We start from the raw sequence: 24,269 nt of genomic DNA, 5'->3' as shown, positions 1-24,269 counted from the left end.
AAATCAGATTCAATTTTCTGATTGCCACATGGTATTACTCAGAATCATTACCTAGAGTTATTACTTAACACATTTAAATATTCTGCGCATGATTGAATAAACTGCAGAATCTTCTGAAACATTTCTGTATAGAATTTTTCAAAGAGCAGAAATGTTTAGAATCACTATATTCAGAACTAACTTATTAATGAAAAGTTTTTTTAAAAAAAGATTTCTCATTCTAAAAATTTACGTAATATTATATATATTACAACAATGGGAAATACATAGGTAATATACATTTTCCTTTACAATGGAAAGCAATTTATTCTTAAGTAAGCAAAAAAAATCACATTTGGCACTTCTTGCTTATATGATTTTTGTAACATGGACTCATGTTTCATAAATTTCATAAAATTTAAAAAACAGTGCTGGCCTTACTGGTAATCTTTTAAAGTAGCTTCTTAGTAAAATATTTATTAGTGTTTTTCATTTTAAATTAACTCATTATTATCATTCTTTTCATAGCTAATGCCTTTGTCAATAATTCTTAGTACATGGCTGGTGTTCAAAATAAACAAGGACTGTTTAAGTGTCCTGAATTTGACAGCAATCATAGATTGTTGGAACTTGCCTTTTTTCTTTACCTCATAATACTTTATGCAGCAGGGAGTCATTTATGCTAATTTTATCTAATTTGCATATAGGTTATAAGAGTTCTGTAGTATGTACCATGCTCAGAACTCTTTTTAAGTGCCTGTTTAGATCAAAGTGGGTCTGTGTGATAGCTGTTGTCTGACATCAAGCTGTGTGGTGTTGTTTTCATTAAACATTTATCATGCTTCCAATGTGACAGCAGGCAACTCTGTGTTTGAGAAACATGTTTCTATGCAAAATTTATTGAAAAAGATGAGGTGTTTTAAAGAGGTCTTGTCATCTTTCAGGATTAACAAATGCTAAATGTTTGATTGGATGAAGTACACCTGTAAAACAATTCAAAGCTTTTCCATAGAATAAATAGCAGCATTGTTTGTTCAGTTATACATTTATTATTGAATTGATTTATTGATTTTTTTTCCCTAATGCACAGTTTGCATAGCCTACCTGTTCTGTTTTAGGTGTATTTGGATTGATGCCTCATTTAAATATTTGTGCTATTTGATACCTGTGCAGGATTAATTTAATCAACATATTGAACATCTCAATCAAATACCATGATGACAATTAAACTCTCCTTGAGTAACAAAACTGGTATCGGTTGACATAATTTTACTGGATGAAGGCTTCCCTTAAGATGCATATCTGCTCTATTAGCTGTGAATTATTTTGAATGAATATGTTTAGTAAAAAAAGTAAATGCAATATTCAAAATATACGGAATTTTAATTTTGTACTGTGTATTTTTTATCCCAAATGCCTGTTAATCTGCAAGTCTCTTAAGATCCTGTAATTGATTCTACACAGCATAGCTTGCCCCAATATCTTCATTGTCAGTTCTGGTTAGTTTAGTCTTCATATTTAACCATAGTCCCATTTTTCATAGTTCTATTATTTCCATTACTAGAGTTTTCAGATCATTTGCACTTTTGCTTATCACAGTGGAATAATTAACCTAGTGCAGAGTAGTGATGTTTCTGCTTCCAGTTTTAAATCCATGCTCATCTTTTACCAATCCAAATCTTTTAAAATATTCAACATATAAGATAAATAACTAAAAGCAAAACATGCAGACTTGCCTCAGTCTTTTGCGAACCTGGAGCCAGTCTCCTTTGCATGAACCGTTTGGACTATGGATTCCTATTCTATGTATTGTTTTTGCACAAGGACAATAAACTGTTCTGGGATCCCATTTTCCTAAAGACATTTCACAGTTTCACACAGTCAAAACAATAATGAGCTTTCTATAATCAATATGATTTTTTTATTGTTTGGCTTTCTCAATTATGTGCATCTGCAATAATACCTCTTGTTCCTCAACCTTTCAGCCTTTCTCAAAGCCAGCCAACAATATTGCTAAGAAAGGGAAGTCATTCAGGGGATTTTATTCACATTTTAAGTGCTACATACATGTAGAATTTGCAGAGTTCTGTAAAATTATTTGGTATTCTATATGAAATACTGGTAAAACGGATTAATTCATGATTTTTGTTCTAAACATTTGTATTTCCATACATTGGCGGGAGTGACATGAAAGCTATTCAGTTATTTAAAATAAGGAGCCTGCTAGTTAGCTGGTAAACTATGATTCTAAGGCCATTATTCTCTTCCAGTGAGAAGTTGGGATTCTGAGGAAGGCAGAGTTACAAGTTTCTTTGCCTGAAATAATATAAATATTATTTATATCGCCTTTTTATATATAACTCAAGATGGCAAACATACTTAATATTTCTGCTTCTCATTTTTCTCATAACAGCAGCCCTGTGAGGCAGGTTGGGCTGAGAGAGAGTGACTGGCCCGAAGTTACCCAGGCAGCTTTCATGCCTAAAGAGAGGCCAGAACTCACAGTTTCCTGGTTTCTAAGTTAACACCTTAACCAAACTGGTTTTGATATCAGTAAGATGTCTTCAGACAAGTAAGGATTTTATACCAATTATGTGATTGGATCTGAGATTCATGTCTTAATACCAGTGGCGTAGCGTGGGGGGTGCAGGGGGGGCCGGCCGCACCGGGCACAACATCTGGGGGGCGCGCTCGCACTCGCAGCTCTCTGCCCCTGCCTGGCTCACTCTCTCTCTCAGTGCTGGCTGTGCGAATCCGATCCGAGCCGTCGGGTCGCCGCCCACTGTGGAGGGGGGGTACCAGGCGTGCGGTGCGGTGCGGAGAGAGAGCGAGGGACTATCTGGGGGAGGGACAGTGCAGCGGCCGGGTGCTTGCCCCGGGTGCTGACAACCCACGCTACGCCACTGCTTAATACCCAAAATCCTGAAGAGAAAAGGTAGCACTAAGATAAAGTTGAGAGGGAAAGTAGATAGAGAAAGGTCATCAGCCTCTCATTGCTTTTCAGTGTTCCTTTGCTCCCTGAAAATGCTGAGATTCTGTCCTTCCATCTCTTCTCTTGTTCTGACTTTATTATACTGATCTTCATGTGATTTGGTACAATTAAAACTGTTTTCTCAAGTACTTTTTGCTTTTATTAAAATAAAAATTAATTATTCTTTCATACTCTTGGTTTGTACAAATAATATGAAGTGTGAAAAATGTTGGGTCTTGTAACCCTGGTAAAAAAAGAACACTGAAACCTTAGTTATATGGAAGGAAGAATCTCTTGCTCTGCCCTGTCCAAATTCTACCTGGGTAAGAAGAACATTGCTCCATCAAAAACAGGTGATACCAGGAAAAGATACAGCTCCTTTCAGAAATTGCATAGAGGTGCTTATGCTCCTGTGGCCTCTAGAGTACTGTTTTGCCTTCAGAGATTAAGTGCTTACGCAACACTAGTAAATATCTGCTTGAGTGTAACTTTCGCATCCAGGTGAGTAGCCGTTCTCAGGCATCTAAAACCTAAGCAGGAAGTTAGGAGGGTATAAAGCCCATAAGGAGATCAAGGAAGCTTGTGTATTACGTAATACATATATAATAGAAAAACTGGAATGGTTTCAGAAGACAACAGCTGTCATGACCTGAGGATATGATTTCCCACTTTGTGATGGTAAAGCTGGGGATTTGCATAGAAGATTATTTGCAGAGCTAATCTGAACCCCTGACTCTTTCAGAAATGTGCATTCAAGAAGAACCTGCTGAATACGTATTGCTTCAGCCTGAGCATATTTTTAGGTAGCACATCATTCTGCATTGTATAATAATAGTGATGTTATAAGAATTTTCTAGTGAATTAGAAAATGACCTTGAATTAATTTATATAATCAATAGTAGTAAAATCATGCTTGTAAAAAGCAGGCAATACAATTTTATCAAAACCAACTGATTTGATTATCCTACAGTTGAAAATAAAATATTTTGGATAGTTAAAAAAGTTTTATTGGCTAAGCTAATTCTTATGTAATGAAATGTATTAATTATCTATTACAGTATTCTAAATATATTTATTTATTTATTTATTTTATTATATTTATATACCGCCCTTTCCCGGAGGACTCAGGGCGGTTTACAGGGTAATTAAAAACCAAAAATACAAAAGTTAAAAAACCAAGTTTAAAAAAGATTAAATTTATCCCTGTATAAATAAAACCCCAATTAAAATAAATTAATCCTCAGCCTGGGCCAGAGAGCTCGAAGAGCCAGGTCTTCAGGCCCCGGCGGAATGAACGGAGGTCGGGGGCAGTCCTCAGCTCCACTGGCAGCTGGTTCAAAAGGGCAGGCGCCCCCACTGAGAAGGCCCTATCCCTGGGTGTCGTCCGCCGGCAATCTCTTACCGGTGGCACCCTGAGAAGACCCTCCCTGTGGGAGCGCACTGGACGAAGGGAACTTGATGCCGTGTGTATTATTTGAAAGACGTATGGTAACCAAGTAAAGTTATATATCCATTGGATTTATATCATGCCATATCACTTCAAAAAGATGTACCTTTTATTTTATATTTAAATTTGGTAAGCCTTGTAATTAGTCTGTGTATTTAAAATTCTTCCACTCATTTGTTCTCAAGTAACAAACTTGTGATGTAAAGTGAACTAACAATGACTGACACAAAGTCATCCTGTGAGCTTCTTCTGTCCGAGATTCTTGTATCAGTACGCCCCCAAGCGCTCTTCTTGAAGCCATTTACAAAAATATTAACTTACTTGAAACTCTTTTTTTATGCCTACCCTATTCAACAGAGTGGTAGCAATGTTTTTAGAAATGTGTTGTTTGAAACAATGTATAGATTTGGCTATTAAGAGTACTTAGAATTTCCAACAGTATAATTGGAAATATTGTGTAGCTTGTATTTCATTTTGTTCTCAAGAAATATTTTTAAACCTAAAGAAACATTTTTTAAACATTGTAGAAGCAACTGGCTCTTGTTTGACTGGACTCTTAATGTGTGTATGAACAATTGAAACAGAATGATTGGGAGCTATGAAAATCCAGTTAATGTGAGCTGTAATCTCTTTACTGATTTTAAGTAGTTAGAGTACCATTCAGAACTACTATACTGCACTCATATCTTCTCCCTCCCCCACAAAGATGCAGTAATCATCTAAATATGTATCCAATAGTTTGCTGACAGGCAATCAAAGCAGGAAAGTCTCTAGCAATCATTCAGTAGAAATAGTGACCTTTTTGTTACAAGCTATATGCATTATATCTTATAACATACAATGCAGCATTAAAACAAGATTAGAAATGTGATTCTAAAACCTTGTGATTATACTTTAGTTTTGCTAATCAGCTATTCTGTAAGCTTTGGAAGATATTTAAAAAACCCAAGCATATGTCTTTCATAAAATATTTTGTTTACAGCAATTAAAGTTTTATTTTTCTATGGACCTACAAGAAAAAATATGTTCGTGCACATTCTCCCTCCCTCCCTCCCTCCCTCTCTCTCTCTCTCTCTCACACACACACACACACACACACACACAGGTTTTTTTTAAAGTATAAGTTGAGCTGCAACATTTCAGAAGTCAGATAATATATTGATGTTTACACATGATTTCAGAAAAAGAAAATCTTTTACTGTTCATTAGTAATACACTAATGTATTTTTGGCAATATATACTGCTCAAAAAAATAAAGGGAACACAAGATAAGACATCCTACTATTAAATACAGTACATGGTGTTGTTTAAGTGTTCCCTTTATTTTTTTGAGCAGTATATTTTAACTATATATTAAATAAAAAAGGAAAAGATAAAATAATTACAGTTTGTGTGCTAGGTGTGCACAGTATTGGAGAGAAAGCATTTTGCAGACATTAACCTGTCCGTAACTTTTATCTAATAGGCTGCATTCATCTTGATGGACCATTAGGTACATAGGCCTTCTGTAGATTAATAAACATATTAGCAGACAATTTATCTACAAAATAGATTTACACTATATTGTCTGTTGTTGTTTTTTCTTCTTCTGTTCAGTTGTGTGTGATTCTTGAAAGCTGCCTGGACATGTCCCTGTAGTTTGGTTGGCAAGTTGTTTCAGAAGTGTAGGTTTTTGTGGAGAATAGAAAACTAAAGAAAACCATAGTGCATCACAAGTTAGCACTGTATGTTGTGTTTCAGATCTTCTGCAAAGATATTGATTTGTATACCTTTATAAATGCCAGAAGTATTTTATTATGGTAATGGTAAACCAGTATTAAAACATTGGACATCTGGTATGCTGCATTTTGTTCCTGAGTTTGTATCTTTAATAGGTGGTTCATTATTGCTATTAAGTTTCTCCTTTGTGTTGGCAGTGATGCCCTCACTTAATTACTCTAATTGGAATCTGAATTTCCATTGCTAAATGATGTGGTCATAGATAAAACATCATGTGTTTAATGTAATCATCCCTAAACTGTCGCTTAGGGATGACAGTTTCAGTTATCTTGATTGTGGTTATTAAGCCAAGGCCACACTATCATTAGGCCACTTCTCTCCGGGTGCAACTCATTGCCCTGTTGCACTCGCCTCTGCTTCAGCTCCCTCCCCCCACATCTTTCCACCTCTGCCCTTCTGGCTGCCCTTCACTTGGCTGCCTCCTGCCGCCCCCCCCCGATCTTTGCCTCTTCCTCTTGCTGCCAATGAGGCACACCTAATTTGACCCTCCGTAAGGCAGCTGCTGGCTGCACTAGGCCATGGGAAGGCTGCGCAAGACTTCAGGAAGGCCTTATACAGCCAGCAGCTGCCTCGTGATTGTTCAGGGTTCTAAAATCTTGTCCCCTTCTGTATACTGAATTATGGCGGCTCCTGTATAATTCTGTATACTGAATTATGGCTCCCCTTACATAAAGAGAAAGGAAATGGTAACATATTTCTATACTGAGTACATTCAGCCTGAGGAGGGATTATGGAATGGTGCCTTCTTCTGCCAGGAGAAAAAGGATTCCTCAGTTTCAAGAAGCATAGTGTTTTGATTGTTAGAGGGGAAAAATTCTTGGTGCTCAGTAACGATGAGCTTGTTGAAATCAGCATCTGATCACAGCAGATAATTGTTTACTTCTGAAACAAATATATTTAATCACTGAAGAGGGAATCCAGTCTGCTTTTGTCCCTGAAGCAAGAGGATCTTTATCATACCGAATCACCCTTTCGGTGCTCTGAAACACATCTTGAATCAGTTGCTGTTTGAGATAAGCACATGTGCTCTGAAACAAAGCATTGCTGAATACTGTAGAACAGGGGCTCCCAACTGGGGGTACAAGACAATATTCCAGGGGATGCAGAAACTTGGGTTGTGCATGCATAATTCCTTGCTGTTATTTCAATCTTTTGTAAGGGGTGCGAGAATATATCAGAAGAGTTCTAGGGGTGTGGGGTATAGAAAAGGTTGGGGGCCGCTGCTGTAGGAGATGTTAAGAAGAGAGAAGCTGGGGCTAATAGAGAGGAATGTGGTTGAAGAAGAAGAAGAAAGAATTGGTGGCAGAGTGGAGAACTTTTGTAGGATAATGATGATCCAAAGCTACAAGGAAGTGGCCACGTTGGTCATAACTGTCATGATCTTACTGAGAAAGGCATTTGCAGGATCCATTTCTAAAATACCTGATTTTTCTTTTTATGAATAAAGTTTTCCATGCCTGAGTTTCCCAGCATGACTGAAGTTAGTCACTGAGGCTCAGATTCTGTAATTGCTTTATGGAGAGTCAAAACAGTTTATGTAGTCATGCATGAAATTTTATTATATTATACTGTGCATATTGAAAAGCTAAACTTATTTAAGTTTAATAATGCATGTAGTTGAATCCAAATACTACATTATGGAAGCAAGGCAACAGCTGAATGTGATTGAGAGAAATTATTCTATAGGTCATCCACAATTTTAATGTGTTTATAATTATAAGTTAATTATAGCTTTAATGAAGTTTAAGCATTTAGCATGTAAATATATTCCTAGCTCTTAATGCTGCTCTGCATTCTATTTTTTCTAATTAACCAAATTTTGATTCGTTGGTTGTGACAGAAATTGACCATGTCACCCAGCTGCCTAAACTGGGCCTAGAACCTTTTAGCCTGGTGCCTTAACTGCTAGCTAAATGGGTTCTCAATCGTTGATTCTTGGATTAATGCTCCAAATAAGACAGTATTGTAAACCAAGGACCTAGTTAATTATTCCTTTAAGAAAATGTACTAAGACAGGATCTAATGTTGGCATGATATTCTAAACCAGGGGCAGGTGCCAGAGAGACCTAGACACTAACAAAATAACTTAAACTTTATTTAGAAGCATTAAGAAATTAATTGGTGCTATTTATTGACCAGAAAACCACCCCCCCAAAACACACACAAAGCATCGGTCTCCAAATTTCTAGTAAAATCTCTCCTACTCTGCCCATGTAGCCTGGAAATTCAAACTTAGAGTATTTCTGCTAGAAAGCAAGCTGCCAGTTGAATAGCTGAAAATGGATGACTTCATACTGGGTATTTAAGTTTTAGCTACTCAAAAGCTATTACTTCATCTCAGTATCCTGGTGGAATATATAACGGGAAATAGTATCTTGAGCTCTAATTGAGGTTTTACCATTGTAAATGGAATAGTACTTAATACTTGAATATCCATTTCTTCTTATAAAATGAAATGCCTTTTTATTATTTCATGTAACTTCACATACACACATCCCTCTTTTTAAAAAGTATTCATGTTCATGTCACTTTCAGGAAGCCAAATAATATTGTGGATAAACAAAATTATGAATAGATTTGTGCATGAGATAAGAAAGGCCAAAGGAAGACTTACAAATATTTTTAAATGACATAAATCAGAATGAAACCAGTACTTGGCTCACAAAAGAAAGACCAAAGTTTGTGCCATTTTCTCACAAACACTACACTAGAACACCGCTGACACTATACTGTTTGCTATACAATGTTTCACCTTCAGTCCATGACAGCCATTGCTGTCATCTCAAGCTGAAGCTGCTCCTTTCGATCAAGCCCTGGCAAAGGGATAAGGGATTAGGGGATAAGCCACATCTCTATAGCAGTTGAAGGAAGGAGAGATTGAGCCTTAAGGGTACACTGAAAACCTTTTGCAATTGCACTGCTACATGTAGGCATCACATTGCCAAACTACATATTTAAAAAATGTTTCTCAGTAATAGAAAGAGCTACATGTCACCATGCAGCTTATTCGTATTAAGGCAGCATTTTCCAAAAGACTAATCCATAGAGCATGGTTTACAAACCAGAGTGATTGGATTCTTGCAACATACTAAATTTAAACCAATTAAACCATATCATGGTTTAGCACAATGTGTAAATCCAGCTATTGCATTGAATTATTTCTGCCACTATTTTAGCAAGCATTGTGAAATAAGCTAGCATTTATTGCAGTGGGATGCATTGCCTTATGGTTTCTATATAGAGATCCCTAATAGACAAATGGCCTCTTATCTATGGAACTGAAAATACAGAAATAATATTGCTGAAATGCATCCCAAATTTTGCAAATGCAACACTTGAAATTGAAATTAATTTACATCAACTTCAATACTCAAAGTTATATAAAAGATTATTGATCATAAAGATTAGTGTATCAATGTTTATGATCATTTATATAATTTTGAGTATTAAAGTTGATATAAACAAAGTATAAACAATTATCTTTTAATGCCTGTGTATTTGTATGTACACTGGTTAATGCGAGATTTGATTCCTCATGCATTCATAAATGAATTAAGTTAAGAAATCTTTGGGCTAACATTTAATACAAAATATGATATCCTATCAGAGGAAGAATATTCACCTTCTGTGCAGCTCAAAGAAATTGGCATTTCCTTTAATTTGATGTAATTTTGTATAATGCAAAACAAATATGAATAATATGGTTATACTTTTTTTGTTTTAATAATTCAGTAGTAATGAACAACAGTTATACTTTTATTTAAATATTAACATTTGACATTTGTTATTTGAGATTAATATAGTATACTAAATGTACTTTTATTTCTAGTATAAACATAAACATTTCCTATTTATGTTGCTTTATTTATACAATTTTAACACTATTAGTTTTCCTTATTTTTTATTTTTTTTAAAAATAATATTGAAACCATGAATTCAAATTAATGAAAAACAATCTAGTGAAAACCTTTTCATACTAATCTGAGTAAAGAGACAACTGACTGATACTTCCTTGTGAAACTCAATTTGCATTAGGCATAATTTGGCTGACATCACCTTGAATTTCCATCTGTGTTGCCCTGATGTTTTAAGCATCCTTCATGTACCTACTGCTCTAGGCTATTTTGACTTTGCACATAAGGAGGCTGTGACTATCTCAAACTGTAGATGATATGAATAACAATTGTTTGAAGATCTTTTTCACTATCTCCCTGGATAGCCTACCCGCTGCAAAGGATAAATAAGTGGCAAATAGCTTTTGTCATCTGTTATCCAAGCTGTACACTTGTAAGGAAGACCAGGGATAATCACCTAAATCTAATTATGGGTTAAAAGAGGCCATGACTGTGATGTGGCAATGAGACACCTTACTGTATCAATCCTGTTTGCATTAGAAAAATAAGGTTGTCATATTGATTATTCAAATTAGCTTGTATTGGCCATGGCTCAGTTGTTTATATTGCAGCTGAAGCATTTGAAGAGCTCAGCTTTTCAGAGTAAACCTATGCCTATAGCATATATTATGTGGCATCTTGTTTGCTAATTTAGGTGTTTAAAACTAAGAATGAGAGTTTTTATTTTCAAAATTAAGGATTTAATTGACCTACAGAACCTGCTCATTCTTAGTTTAATAACAAAAATGTTTGATGAAGCAAGGCTGTAAAAAAGCCCATTAAATGAAATAGTTCTTAGGAAGTAAGTTAATATATACATTATTTTGGCAAAACAAATATTGAGGATTATTACTGTCAAGCCCAGATCATCTCTGATTCAGATGGAGATCTATATTATGATGCCTCCAGAATTGATTGGTCTATTTTATTGAGAAACTGTGAGTAACATAAAGTTCAGGTAAAGACCCTGCTGGGAATCACTGTAAGCAGTTCAGCAGCACTGACTTCAGACTTTTTCATCCTTGGTTATAAAGTTCATATTTCTGAAATTCATATTTCAATTTTTATTCTGCCTCCCTGTCACCACCACCCCAAATTTGTGCAGCAAAACCATCTAACTGTGCATATCTAAGTGATTTCATCTAAGTTGTTAATCCAAATTTCATATAACAACAGCAACAATATAATAACAATAACAACAACAACAATAATGATAATGTTGGAAAGGACCTTAGAGGTAATCTAGTCCACCCCACTGCTCAGGCAGGAAACCCTATCATTTCAGACAAATAGTTGTCCAGTCTCTTCTTAAAAATTTCCAGTGTTGGAGCATTCACAGCTTCTGGAGGCAGGTTGTTCCACTGATTAATTGTTCTAACTGTCAGGAAATTTCTCCTTAGTTCTAGGTTGCTTCTCTCCTTGATCAGTTTCCATCCATTGCTTCTTGTCCTGCCTTCAGGTGCTTTGGAGAATAGCTACTGCTATCATGTCACCCCTAATCTTTCTCTTCATTAAACTAGACATACCCAATTCCAGCAACCATTCCTTATATGTTTTAGCCTCCAGTCTCCTAATCATCTTTGTTGCTCTTTTCTGTACTTTTTCTAGAGTCCCGTCATCTTTTTTACATTGTGGTGACCAAAACGGGATGCGGTATTCCAAGAGTGGCCTTACCAAGGCATTACAAAGTGGTATTAACACTTCACGTGATCTTGATTGTAAATCTCTGTTAATGCAGCCTAGTACTGTATTGGCTTTTTTGGCATCTGCAACACAATGCTGGCTCATATTTAAGTGATTGCCCACTAGGATTCTGAGATCCTTCTCACAGTTACTACTGTTGAGCAAGGTCCTATACTGTATCTGCATTTGGTTTCTCTTGCCTAAATGTAGAACCTTACTTTTTTCTCCATTGAATTTCGTTCTGTTAGATAGAGCCCAATGTTCAAGTCTGTCAAGATTCTTCTGTATCTTAAACCTATTGTCAAAGCAAGAACATCCAATGTCAGAACTATGACACCTATCTTCTGGAGTGTTGGCTATTCCTGCCAGCTTGGTGTCGTCTGCAAATTTGATGAGTTCCCCATCTATCCCCTCATCCAAATCATTGATGAAGATATTGAAGAGCACTGGGCCCAGAACAGAGCCCTGGGGCATCCCACTACACACTTCCCTCCATGTATATGCAGTTCCATTGAGTATCACACGCTGAGTACAGCCAGTCAGCCAGCTACAAATCTATCTGGTGGTGATGTGGTAACCCACATTTTTCTATCTTATCAAGTAGTAAGGGTTGTCGAAATGCCGGCCCATGGGCCGGTTTCATCATACCGAAGCCGTGCCCACCCCATTGCTGGCAATGCAAAAAGAGTCACGACACGTCACGTGGCAAGTTTGATACCCGTGAAGTAGTAGGTTGTGGTCTACTTTATCAAATGGCTTACTGAAATCCAAGTACGGTAAGTTATTTACACAGCATTCCTGTGGTCCACTAATTTTGTCACCTGGTCAAAGAATGCAATAAGATTTGTCTGGCATGATCTGTTTTTGACAAACCCATGTTGGCTTTTGGTAGTGACTTTATTTGCCTCTAGGTTTTCACTGATTATCTTTTCCAAAATCTTTTCTTTTCCAGGCATTGAGGACAGGTTGATAGGTCTGTAATTTCCTGGATCCATTTTTCCCCTTTTTTGAAGCTTGGAACTACATCAGCTCTTTTCCAGTCCTCTGGTAGTTCCCCAGTGCTCCAGGATCTTTGAAAGATATAGTTCAGTGATTCTGAAATCACATCTGCCAGTTCCTTCAGAACCTTGGGGTGTAGTCCATCTGGTCCTGGAGATTTGAACTCATCTAGGGTAGACAGGTGTTCACTTACCATTTTCTTGCCTATCTTAACTTGTGCTTCTAATCTGTTCTTGTGGTATAATTGAATATTGTCAACATTATTAAAGGCCACCAGTTTCACGCTTTTCTAAGTATAGTAACAAAATTCTCAGTAGTACCAGAGAGGCTGAGAGTTACTGGGAATCCAGCTTTCTCAATTGACTTTGCTTGTCAGAAGCTGTGTGGGAAAGTCGCAAATGGGTATCATGTGGCTCCAGGATGCTTCAGTTGTCATAAGTATATGTCAGTTGCCTCCTCTTTGAGGAGAAAGGCCATAAAAGGAAAGAATAAAATACAGAAAATAACCTATTAATTTTATATTTTTGTCTATTGGTAAATTTGATTACATGACCATGAGGATGCTGTGTTGGTTGTAAGTGCAAGGATTGGTTCTAGGTCAGGGCCATTGTAATTTTGAATAGTCACTAAACAAATGGTTGTAAATTGAGGACTACCTGTACTACACTTAAAAAAACCACATTTTAAACAATGAAAACCATCCAAAATTAATACATACCCCAACCGAGATACTTGGCTAGTTAACAACAAAACCAAGAAAAGGGATCTTTGACACATTCAATAGCCCAGCCTCAGGAAAAGTGTTATGAAAGAGCAACAGGGTTTATTAATTAATATTGGGCTTTATTAATTAATACATTAACACCATCCAATTTAGGAAAAAATATTTTTATTTTACCTTTCATATTTAAAATTTTACAGTTTAAAAGAAAGATCTTTATGTATCATTTTTTCTCACCAACGCTACTCAGATACCAGCTTTTAATGAATAGAGAGAAACTGCCAAGGAGCAAGCATCATTTTGAGGAATAAGGCCATAAAAGGAAGGGAAAAAATACAGCTAAAGGAGACAATAACCTATTAATTTTATATTTTTGTCTGTTGTCATACCTATCACCATGAATTTTCATTGAATGCATGTCATAGAAATTTATATGACATCTTTCCATCGGTCTGTAGTGACTTCAGCATCATTCTCTCATTTAAGCCTCTTTGCCTCTTATTAGACTATTTGTGTTTCCTTCATTCTTTTTCATCCGTGCTATTATTTTGGCTTATATACCAGAAATATTATTCCTTTGGGTTCATCTGAATCATGACTGTATCACTCTATGCTTTCAACCATGTATTGCTACCCCCTAGGTCACAGGTCTGCAACCCGCAGCTCCGGAGCCGCATGTGGCTCCTTCAGCCGTCTCCTGTGGCTCCCAGTCCTCTGCCATGTGCAGTCCCAAAAAAAAGTGGGACTAAAAAAGTTCAACCAATCAATTCAAATATGCAGGGTAGGTGCATATCTCGCCTTGGCTCCACTCTTCAGTCAAACCCTGTTCTGTACATGCGCGCATGTACGTGCATGTGCACAGATTTTTTGTGGCTCCCAGTTTTTGCTTTTGTGAGGGAACCGGTTCCGAGTGGCTCTTTCAGTGTTTCAGGTTGCTGACCCCTGCCCTAGGTATTTTTCATAATGGTTTCCCGTCCCCAAAATTAGACCTGTTCTAATTTTTCTTTTAAAGCCATTAAAATAGCAGAAACAAATATTTACTTGAAAAACTGAAAATATTTTACTATTCAAAAATAATATGCTAATTATTGTTGTGAAAAGAATAAAAATCCTATATAATCTGATTTATTTTTTATTTATAAGAATTTTATGTACTTATAATATATATACAGGGAGTGCAGAATTATTAGGCAAGTTGTATTTTTGAGGATTAATTTTATTATTGAACAACAACCATGTTCTCAATGAACCCAAAAAACTCATTAATATCAAAGCTGAATATTCTTGGAAGTAGTTTTTAGTTTGTTGTTAGTTATAGCTATTTTAGGGGGATATCTGTGTGTGCAGGTGACTATTACTGTGCATAATTATTAGGCAACTTAACAAAAAACAAATATATACCCATTTCAATTATTTATTTTTACCAGTGAAACCAATATAACATCTCAACATTCACAAATATACATTTCTGACATTCAAAAACATAACAAAAACAAATCAGTGACCAATATAGCCACCTTTCTTTGCAAGGACACTCAAAAGCCTGCCATCCATGGATTCTGTCAGTGTTTTGATCTGTTCACCATCAACATTGCGTGCAGCAGCAACCACAGCCTCCCAGACACTGTTCAGAGAGGTGTACTGTTTTCCCTCCTTGTAAATCTCACATTTGATGATGGACCACAGGTTCTCAATGGGGTTCAGATCAGGTGAACAAGGAGGCCATGTCATTAGATTTTCTTCTTTTATACCCTTTCTTGCCAGCCACGCTGTGGAGTACTTGGACGCGTGTGATGGAGCATTGTCCTGCATGAAAATCATGTTTTTCTTGAAGGATGCAGACTTCTTCCTGTACCACTGCTTGAAGAAGGTGTCTTCCAGAAACTGGCAGTAGGACTGGGAGTTGAGCTTGACTCCATCCTCAACCCGAAAAGGCCCCACAAGCTCATCTTTGATGATACCAGCCCAAACCAGTACTCCACCTCCACCTTGCTGGCGTCTGAGTCGGACTGGAGCTCTCTGCCCTTTACCAATCCAGCCACGGGCCCATCCATCTGGCCCATCAAGACTCACTCTCATTACATCAGTCCATAAAACCTTAGAAAAATCAGTCTTGAGATATTTCTTGGCCCAGTCTTGACGTTTCAGCTTGTGTGTCTTGTTCAGTGGTGGTCGTCTTTCAGCCTTTCTTACCTTGGCCATGTCTCTGAGTATTGCACACCTTGTGCTTTTGGGCACTCCAGTGATGTTGCAGCTCTGAAATATGGCCAAACTGGTGGCAAGTGGCATCTTGGCAGCTGCACGCTTGACTTTTCTCAGTTCATGGGCAGTTATTTTGCGCCTTGGTTTCTCCACACGCTTCTTGCGACCCTGTTGACTATTTTGAATGAAACGCTTGATTGTTCGATGATCACGCTTCAGAAGCTTTGCAATTTTAAGAGTGCTGCATCCCTCTGCAAGATATCTCACTATTTTTGACTTTTCTGAGCCTGTCAAGTCCTTCTTTTGACCCATTTTGCCAAAGGAAAGGAAGTTGTCTAATAATTATGCACACCTGATACAGGGTGTTGATGTCATTAGACCACACCCCTTCTCATTACAGAGATGCACATCACCTAATATGCTTAATTGGTAGTAGGCTTTCGAGCCTATACAGCTTGGAGTAAGACAACATGCATAAAGAGGATGATGTGGTCAAAATACTCATTTGCCTAATAATTCTGCACTCCCTGTATATATGTGTGTGTGTATATGTGTGTATGTATATATGTGTATGTGTGTGTATGTATATATGTGTGTGTATGTGTGTAACTAATTATTATTTCTATTGTTGTTGATGATTTCATCTTCAATTCGATTCACTGTCTGGAACTGATAAAAACTTAACAGTTCAAGTCCTAACCAAGGACCTAAAAGCTATTACGGTAGCGTCTGAGTATATGGACAGTTCCAAGTCGGGTGGGGTTTTTTTTGTTTTTTTTTTTCAAAGTCAGGATATTCAGGTCTAATAAGTTCAAAATTTCCATGTATATCGGCAGCCCTTTGGGTGTTACTCGAAGGATATTACTATTGGTACAACCATTGATTTCTTCCTCCATAGTTGCTCAACTTCAATTTGCAAATCACCTGGTATTATAATATCAATGAACCAGACTTTTTTCTTTTCTACAGTAACGATGTCAGGTGTGTTGTGGGCCAAATGTCTGTCTGTTTGGATCCCAAAATCCCACAGGATCCCACAGGGGAGGGCGTTCTCTGTGGGCGCACCTGCCCTATGGAATCAACTGCCAATGGAACTCCAGACTGCCCCCGACCTTCGTTCATTTCGCCGGGACCTAAAAACCTGGCTCTTTGAGCTATCTGGTCTGGACTGAGGGGTTTAATGTTTTTAAATTGTGATTTTAATTTTTTTGCGGCTAGATTTAATTTAATTTTATTTTAATTTTATATTGTATTGTTTTTAAATTTTGCCTTGTAAACCGCCCTGAGTCCTTTGGGAGTAGGGCGGTATGTAAACCGAATAAATAAATAAATAAATAAATAAATAAATAAATAATTTTCATGAATTGGTCAATTTAGTGTTCCCAGTAATTTTTTCTGCAATCAAACCCAAACTTCTGGTAAAGCTTCCAATGTATAATTTTGGCAACTTGATCATGACGTTGTAGATAATCAGTCTGTGAGATTTTGTTGCAGCCGCATAAGCGACATTTGCTGTTATTGCTGACATGTTGAATTTTTGCTTTCATGGAATTGCTCTGCAGGGCTTTTCTTGGGCAGCCAAAATGAAGCCTTCAGTTTATTTCTTCAGCACTCCTGATCTCAACACATTCATGTTAGCTTTGTATCTACTTTTCCTTCAATGCTTCAGGTATTGACTGTAATAGGCTTCTTTTTAATGTTCAATTGTTTCATTTTGATATTCTGCTTTCAATCTTGTTTTGAACAGGTTTCTCTTGTTTACCTCCTTCAGCAGAGACTGTTCTATATTTTTCCTCTTTCCACAGATGGTGGTGGTGGTGGTGGTGGTGGTGGTGGTGGTGATGATGATGATGATCATCATCATCATCATCATCATTATCATTTGTTGTTGTTGTTGTTAGTTGCGAAGTCGTGTCCGACCCATCGCGACCCTATGGACAACGTTCTTCCAGGCCTTCCTGTCCTCTACCATCTTCTGGAGTCCATTTAAGCTCACGCCTACTGCTTCAGTGACTCCATCCAGCCACCTCATTCTCTGTCGTCCCCTTCTTCTCTTGCCCTCAATCTTTCCCAGCATTAGGCTCTTCTCCAGTGAGTCCTTCCTTCTCATTAGGTGGCCAAAGTATTTGAGTTTTAGCTTCAGGATCTGGCCTTCTAAAGAGCAGTCAGGGTTGATCTCCTCTAGGACTGACCGGTTTGATCGCCTTGCAGTCCAAGGGACTCGCAGGAGTCTTCTCCAGCACCATAGTTCAAAGGCTTCAATTCTTTGGCGCTCAGCCTTTCTTATGGTCCAACTTTCACTGCCATACATTGCAACTGGGAAGACCATAGCCTTGACTATACGCACTTTTGTTGACAGGGTGATGTCTCTGCTTTTTAGTGTGCTGTCTAGATTTGTCATTGCTTTCCTTCCCAGGAGCAAGCGTCTTTTAATTTCTTGGCTACAGTCCCCATCTGCAGTGATCTTGGAGCCCAGGAAAATAAAATCATCATCATCATCATCATTATTATTGTTATTATTGATTTAATCTTCAATTCGAGTCACAGTCTGGAACTGGTAAAATTAACAGTGATTATTATTATATCTGTCACTTCCTAGTTCATATTCCTTATGCCCTTCTAGTTCCCTGTGCCCCTGTAAGCCCCTCCTGATGGTTGACAAATTTTGAAATAGCACTGGGGCTGCAGGAATTTGAAGATTCAGTAGGACTGGCTTTTGTCAGTCTTGCAATTTTTATCTAATATTTAAGGAATTTGTATTCAGTAGGTGTTTATCTGAATAACTAATTGAATTTTCAAGCAACTGAAAATTTTTAGTATATCTTAGTAATCTAAGACAGTGAACTTACTAAAATATCTTAGTAATGCTCCAAATGTTAATAACTACACCAAATGTACAAATCCTGCTAACAAGGAGAAAAGTAAGGTAACGTACTTCTTCCATAAGGATAACATAGTAATTCTTCCTAATATCTTTATTTCATATGTTTTATAAATTAAAACATTTCAGTTGGTGAAGGGTGTTGATATACAATAAGCAATAGGTTTTTTCCCTTAGTGACTACAGGTTTTTTTTTCTTCGTGACTGTTATGACTCTGTGCTTTATTTAAAATTAAATGTTAAGAAGGATTTATTTCTTTAGGTATTTCGTTGCATTAAGAGGTAGCTAGATATAGAAAGTTTTCTAGATACATTTGTCTAATACATTTTTAAAAAATGCCTTCTTCATCCTTCTTTGCCAAATACTTTTAAAACAACAGACTGAGGACCTGAAGGAATATAAGAAATGAATGGACACCATTGTGTCCAAATATCTTATTTTGCTTAAAAGGAAATCCTGGCAAATAAATGCTCAGAAAGGGATTTTTTTTTCTCTAAGCCCTGTGGATTTTTTGTTTTTGGCCAGTTTTTGTGCAGGTTAGAAATGAAAACCATTCATCTGGTGCCCCAAAGAACAGTCTTGTTGAATGGAGTAACAGTGTAATGTACCATTGAAAGCAGGATTGAAAGTGATTATCTTGTTAACTCTTGACAGTTACCGCCAGCTTGAAATAGAACTGGCAGGATTGATTTGCAAATGAATTACAGCTTTTTCATTTTGTGCCAGGATCATCTTTTTATATTCTGATATGACAGATGCTGAGTTCCCTGCCTTTGTTTCTTTTCAGTTTTATACTTACAAATAAAAAACAAAAGATGATGACAGTAATTTTATTTGCATCTTTTCTCTAGGAGTTTATTCTTTGTGAAGAAGTTTTTAATTTTATGTTTCTACTTACTGCTACTTTTAGAATGAAGTCTTATTCATTTTACAGTTTTTATATTTATAATATAAATGTAAATATAAAAGGAAAATGGAAAATCAATAAATCATTTCTCTGGTCTTAAATTGTCAGTTTTGAATGAAGATCACTAATGATAGTATGTGTACTATTTATGTCTGATAGGCAATTTAATAGTAGAAAGCCCACAGGTTATTTCTCATAGCTCTTTTGATTATAGACATATTTATTTGACTATGAACATATATTGTGTTTTGTCAAATAAAATGATTGCTAAGCACATGTATAAAAGTATTCTAATTCACTTAATTTTGTTAGTAACTTAAATATAATAAATAAGACAAGTAATTGCTTTTACACATAATTTCTATAATGTAAGTTTTATTATTAATGTTATTTAAACCTTTTGTTATCTATTTACATTGTATTGAGGATAAAACATTCTATTTTTAAAAATGTTCCTTTAATTTTGGTAGATTTTGCATTTTAACAATTTGATTCCAATAAATAATTTGATATTGTATTATAATTAAGTGAACTTGAGAAACAGTCTTTACAACATTGAAATTCTTAGAAATAAAATAAAGGAATGAGAATTAAAAGAGTGCTTCCCAAGGCTTAGTGAAATTCAGAACAGTCTAATTATAATAAACTTTTTTATTCACAAACCTCTACGTTTACCAGAATATTTGTCAGATATTGTCCAGAATTTGAGGTTTGGAGTTTGATACGGAAAGCAGTAATCCTTTCTTAAATAGTTAGGTTAAGTGGTAGAAGCAATGTGTGAGGCCAAGAATTCTCTGTGGAGTTGTATGTATGTATTGATAGATTGTGCTTTCATAGTTGCCAATAGCAGGGCTTATCTGGTCTCTCTACTATCAGTTGAAATATTAGTATGAATAATAAAATGGTACAAAATACCATAAAACAGTATACAGCTATATTGAGACACCAGCAGAAAGTCCAAAAACACCAACTAATGGGCAAAGAGAGATGGTTAATCTATCCAGATTTGCTTGTTCAGGAACATGGAGAATTTAAAATGAAGTGTTTCTGGAATTGTTAATTGAATTGTTGAAGAAAACAGTTGACTATAGAGAGATTTAGTTTTCAAACGATTACATTTTTCACAATTAAGAAAGAGATTTAACATAGATAAAGAAGTAATTGGAATTTAAAAATTTAAAATGGAATTCAAAATTGAATTATATACAAGTGATGAACATGTGTTGCTAAAAAAACAAACTTTTGCTCAGATTTGAAATGAAAGGAGAACAAATTAAAGAATGCATGATAAGATGGGTTAAGAATGTTGGTTACAATACTCACATAGATCAGAGGTAGGCAACCATGGCTCTTTTATGACTCGCGGACTTCAACTCCCAAAATTCCTGAGCCAGCATGGCTGACTTAGGAATTCTGGGAGTTGAAGTCCATGAGTCATAAAAAAGCCAAGGTTGCCTATCCCTGACATAGACCAATGGGAAAGAATGTAGTTAAAAGGATCAAAATTCACATTATATTGCAATTTAAAAAATATTTTTTATAAAATGATGTAACATTGGTGTATGGGACTAATGGATAGCCAATTAGAAAAGACTTATGGAAGATTTGGTTTGTATATGATAACTGCAGTGAGATTATTATATATATAAAGTTGGAAAATACTGAAACATCTACAATGGAGGAATGGATTGCAAAAATTATGGAATTTGCAGAAATGACAAAAGTGACCAGTTTGATCAGGGATGAGACAAAACAACTACTTTTATTAAAGATGGGAAACCTCTTATGGACTGTTTGCTTTTTGAAAATGGAAAATGAAACAATGATTTATGTATTTACTGATTAAAGAGGGTTGAATATGGAAAGAGATGTAATTTTAATAAAGGAAGAGAAATTTTTGTAACTGCTGTAAAGAAGATCAGTAGTTATTTCTTTATGTATATTTTCTTTTTCTCTTTGTATTGCATTCACATTTTTCTTTTTTCTAATCTTACTCTATATTATTTCATGTTTAACTTTTAGTTTTGTGGAAATCCTTAATAAAAATTATATAAGCAAACACAACAACCATAATAAACAATCTTTGCAAAGAGGGAGAGGGTGCTTCAGTATGATCAAGTCATTCACCAGGCACATCTACATATTCCATATAGCTCCAGGGCAACATTGGAAGAAAAAGTCATACTGGCAGCTCTCTGGAATTCAACAAGAGCCAGTAGACCTGACTCTTCTCCCTGGCCTTTAGTGAGGTCTTAAGACCACTTGCTTCAGTATATTTGCAATTTTTATCTTTTATCTTTTATTGATATTATTGTAATTTATTTGATTCTTATAAACTGTTCAGAGTTGTTAGAGTTTGGCGGCATACATGTTTAAAATGTTATAGTTGATCACATAGTCAATCAGATGTTGAGACTGGATTTGGCATTTTTACCCACTTGTCGAGTCCTTCCTAAGGACAGGTGTTGATTTTAATGGTGTTAAAGGTGTAGTTGAAAGATGTAAGCTATTCCAAGTAAAGTTATCCTTTGCAGTTGTGATTTTGATGGTGATTTTGTCAATTTCGATGGTATTCAAGCAGTGCTCCAGATATTTTGGGATTGAACCCAAGGCATCTATTATTTCTGATATGGTCTTTGCTTTCTTTTGCCATACTCCTTTTTTATTTATTAATCTTAAAGCCTGCAAAATCAAAAGCGAATTATTAGCAAAAACTCTCCATTTAAAGGTCTCATTTTTAATTTTTAGACCTGTTATCTTCATCTATATTCAAAACTTCAAGAAATAAAATAAACAAAAAAGGAACAGAGGGCAACCTCTTCTTGTTCCCTTTGGAATATCACATGATTTACTCAAATCTTCATTGACTATAATTTGAGCCTTTAAAGATGCATATATTGACTTGATTCCGTGAAGAAAATTCTCGCCAAAATCCGTATTTTCCAGAACTTTAAACAAGGACCAGTTCAAATTGTCAAAAGCTTTGTCAGCATCTAAAAAAAATTAATGTGGTTTGTTCACCATTATGTTAAAGGTATTCTATTATATTCAATACAATTCTGACATTTTTAATTGTCTTTTATATAAAAATCCACATTGATCTTCATGAACAATTCTTGTAAAAACTTTTAGTGTACCTGCCAAAATTAATGATGCCAACTTATAATCATTGTTCAATAAAGAAATTGGTCTATAATATACAGTATAAGTTAGATCCTGTCTTCACTTTGGTAACAGTGCTATATTTGTCTTTTCCCAAGATTCTGACGTTGCATCTCCTTGCAAAACAGAACTCGTCATTTTCTGAAGTTTTTGCAAAAGTAAATCTTTAAATATAATAAGAACCAGGTAGTCCATCCGGTCCTGGTGCCTTGCCAGTTTTAATATTTTCTTAGCTTCTGATACCTCCATATAGATATAGGCCTATTCATAATTTGTCACTAAGCAAAGCAGTCATGTAACATTGTGCTTTACGACTGCATTGCTTAGCAAGGGAAATTCCAGTCCAAATTTCTGTTGTTAAACAAAGATTACCTATATACACCCATTTGAAAATTTCAAAAATCCATTAAATTTACTTAGTTTCATTATACGTTTGAAAAGAATCTTGAACTTTAGAGCATACGAGACAACATATGACCTGTTGGGTCATCATTTCAGGGACATTTCCTTACTCGTGCACTCCCAAGCACCTTCCCCAATGGTAGCTTGTGACAGAAAAGTATATATATTCTAATGGGTTTCCCAATTAAAAAGAATAGAAAATTAAGATAGAAACAATGAAATTAGCATAGAATTTAAATATTTCAGAAATGATATATAATGCAGCTGGTTGACTTGGCAAACCTCTTCAGGAGACAAGGGTCTGCAATCCTGCTGTGCTCACCTCTGCTTCAACTCCCCCCTGCCCCCAAGGCTTCATATTGGGCAGCAGCTGCCTTGGCCAGGCACACCTCATCAGCAACAGGGAAGAAGACTGTGAAGGTCAGCAGAGAGTTAGAGGTATAGAGGTGGTGGAATGCAGGGTGGCCAAAAGGGCAGCGTTGGGGGAGATAGGTAGGTGGGAGAGTTATAGTAAAAAATGTGGGTGGGCTGCCAAACTTCAAGAACTTGGTCACATGACCATGGGAGCATTGCAATAGCCATAACTTCAAGGACCAGTCATAACTGCCATTCGTTCAGCACTGTTATAACTTTGAACGGTTGCTTAATGAATGGTCATTAAGCAAGGACTACCTGTGCTACTTCATCAGAAGCAGAAAATACTTTTATTTGTTCTTGGATAATAATGATTATTTTATTGACATAAATTATTTATTATGTATAACCCCAGTTTTGGCAAATGGAACCCTTTTTTCCTTGTATTTATTATTACTGAGTTAATTCTTTCACTTAATTGTATTTTAAATCAAATAATAAATTACTATTGAGGGGCAGCCGTTGGAGTTTTGAATCTGGGTTATGAGTATCTTTTTTGGGTCAGTTGTAACTTGGGACAGTTGCTAAGTGAAGAGTCATTAAGTAAGGACTACCCGTATGACAAGATCTTACTGCATGATAAATCTCAGAGTTGAAAGAAAATTGTACTAAAAATGATGAGTGCCATGAAAGAGTTAGATATAGATTTTTTTACACTTTTTAATCCCCCTGTATTATTTTTTATAAACTCAAGGCAGCAAACAATACTCTTTTCTCAGTGTGATCTCCTCAACAAAGACCCTCTGAAGTGAGTTGGGCTGAGAGAGAATAACTGGCCCAAAGTCACTGTTAGTTTCCTAATGTTCGCCTTATATACAGTATGTTCAT

At 36.0% G+C, this 24,269-nt stretch overlaps 1 protein-coding gene across 7 annotated transcripts in view; it reads left to right on the top strand.

The window, feature by feature from the left end:
• RSRC1 (arginine and serine rich coiled-coil 1) overlaps positions 1–24,269 on the top strand; it is a 159,291-nt gene that overhangs the window by 46,863 nt on the left and 88,159 nt on the right. The gene's annotated exons all lie outside the window — the stretch shown is intronic.

This window comes from Vipera berus (assembly GCF_964194415.1).
Source record: "Vipera berus genome assembly, chromosome: 5".
NCBI classification, from domain to species: domain Eukaryota; kingdom Metazoa; phylum Chordata; class Lepidosauria; order Squamata; family Viperidae; genus Vipera; species Vipera berus.
The sequence above is the reverse complement of the archived record's forward strand: the minus strand, read 5'-3'. Positions and strand labels throughout refer to the sequence as shown.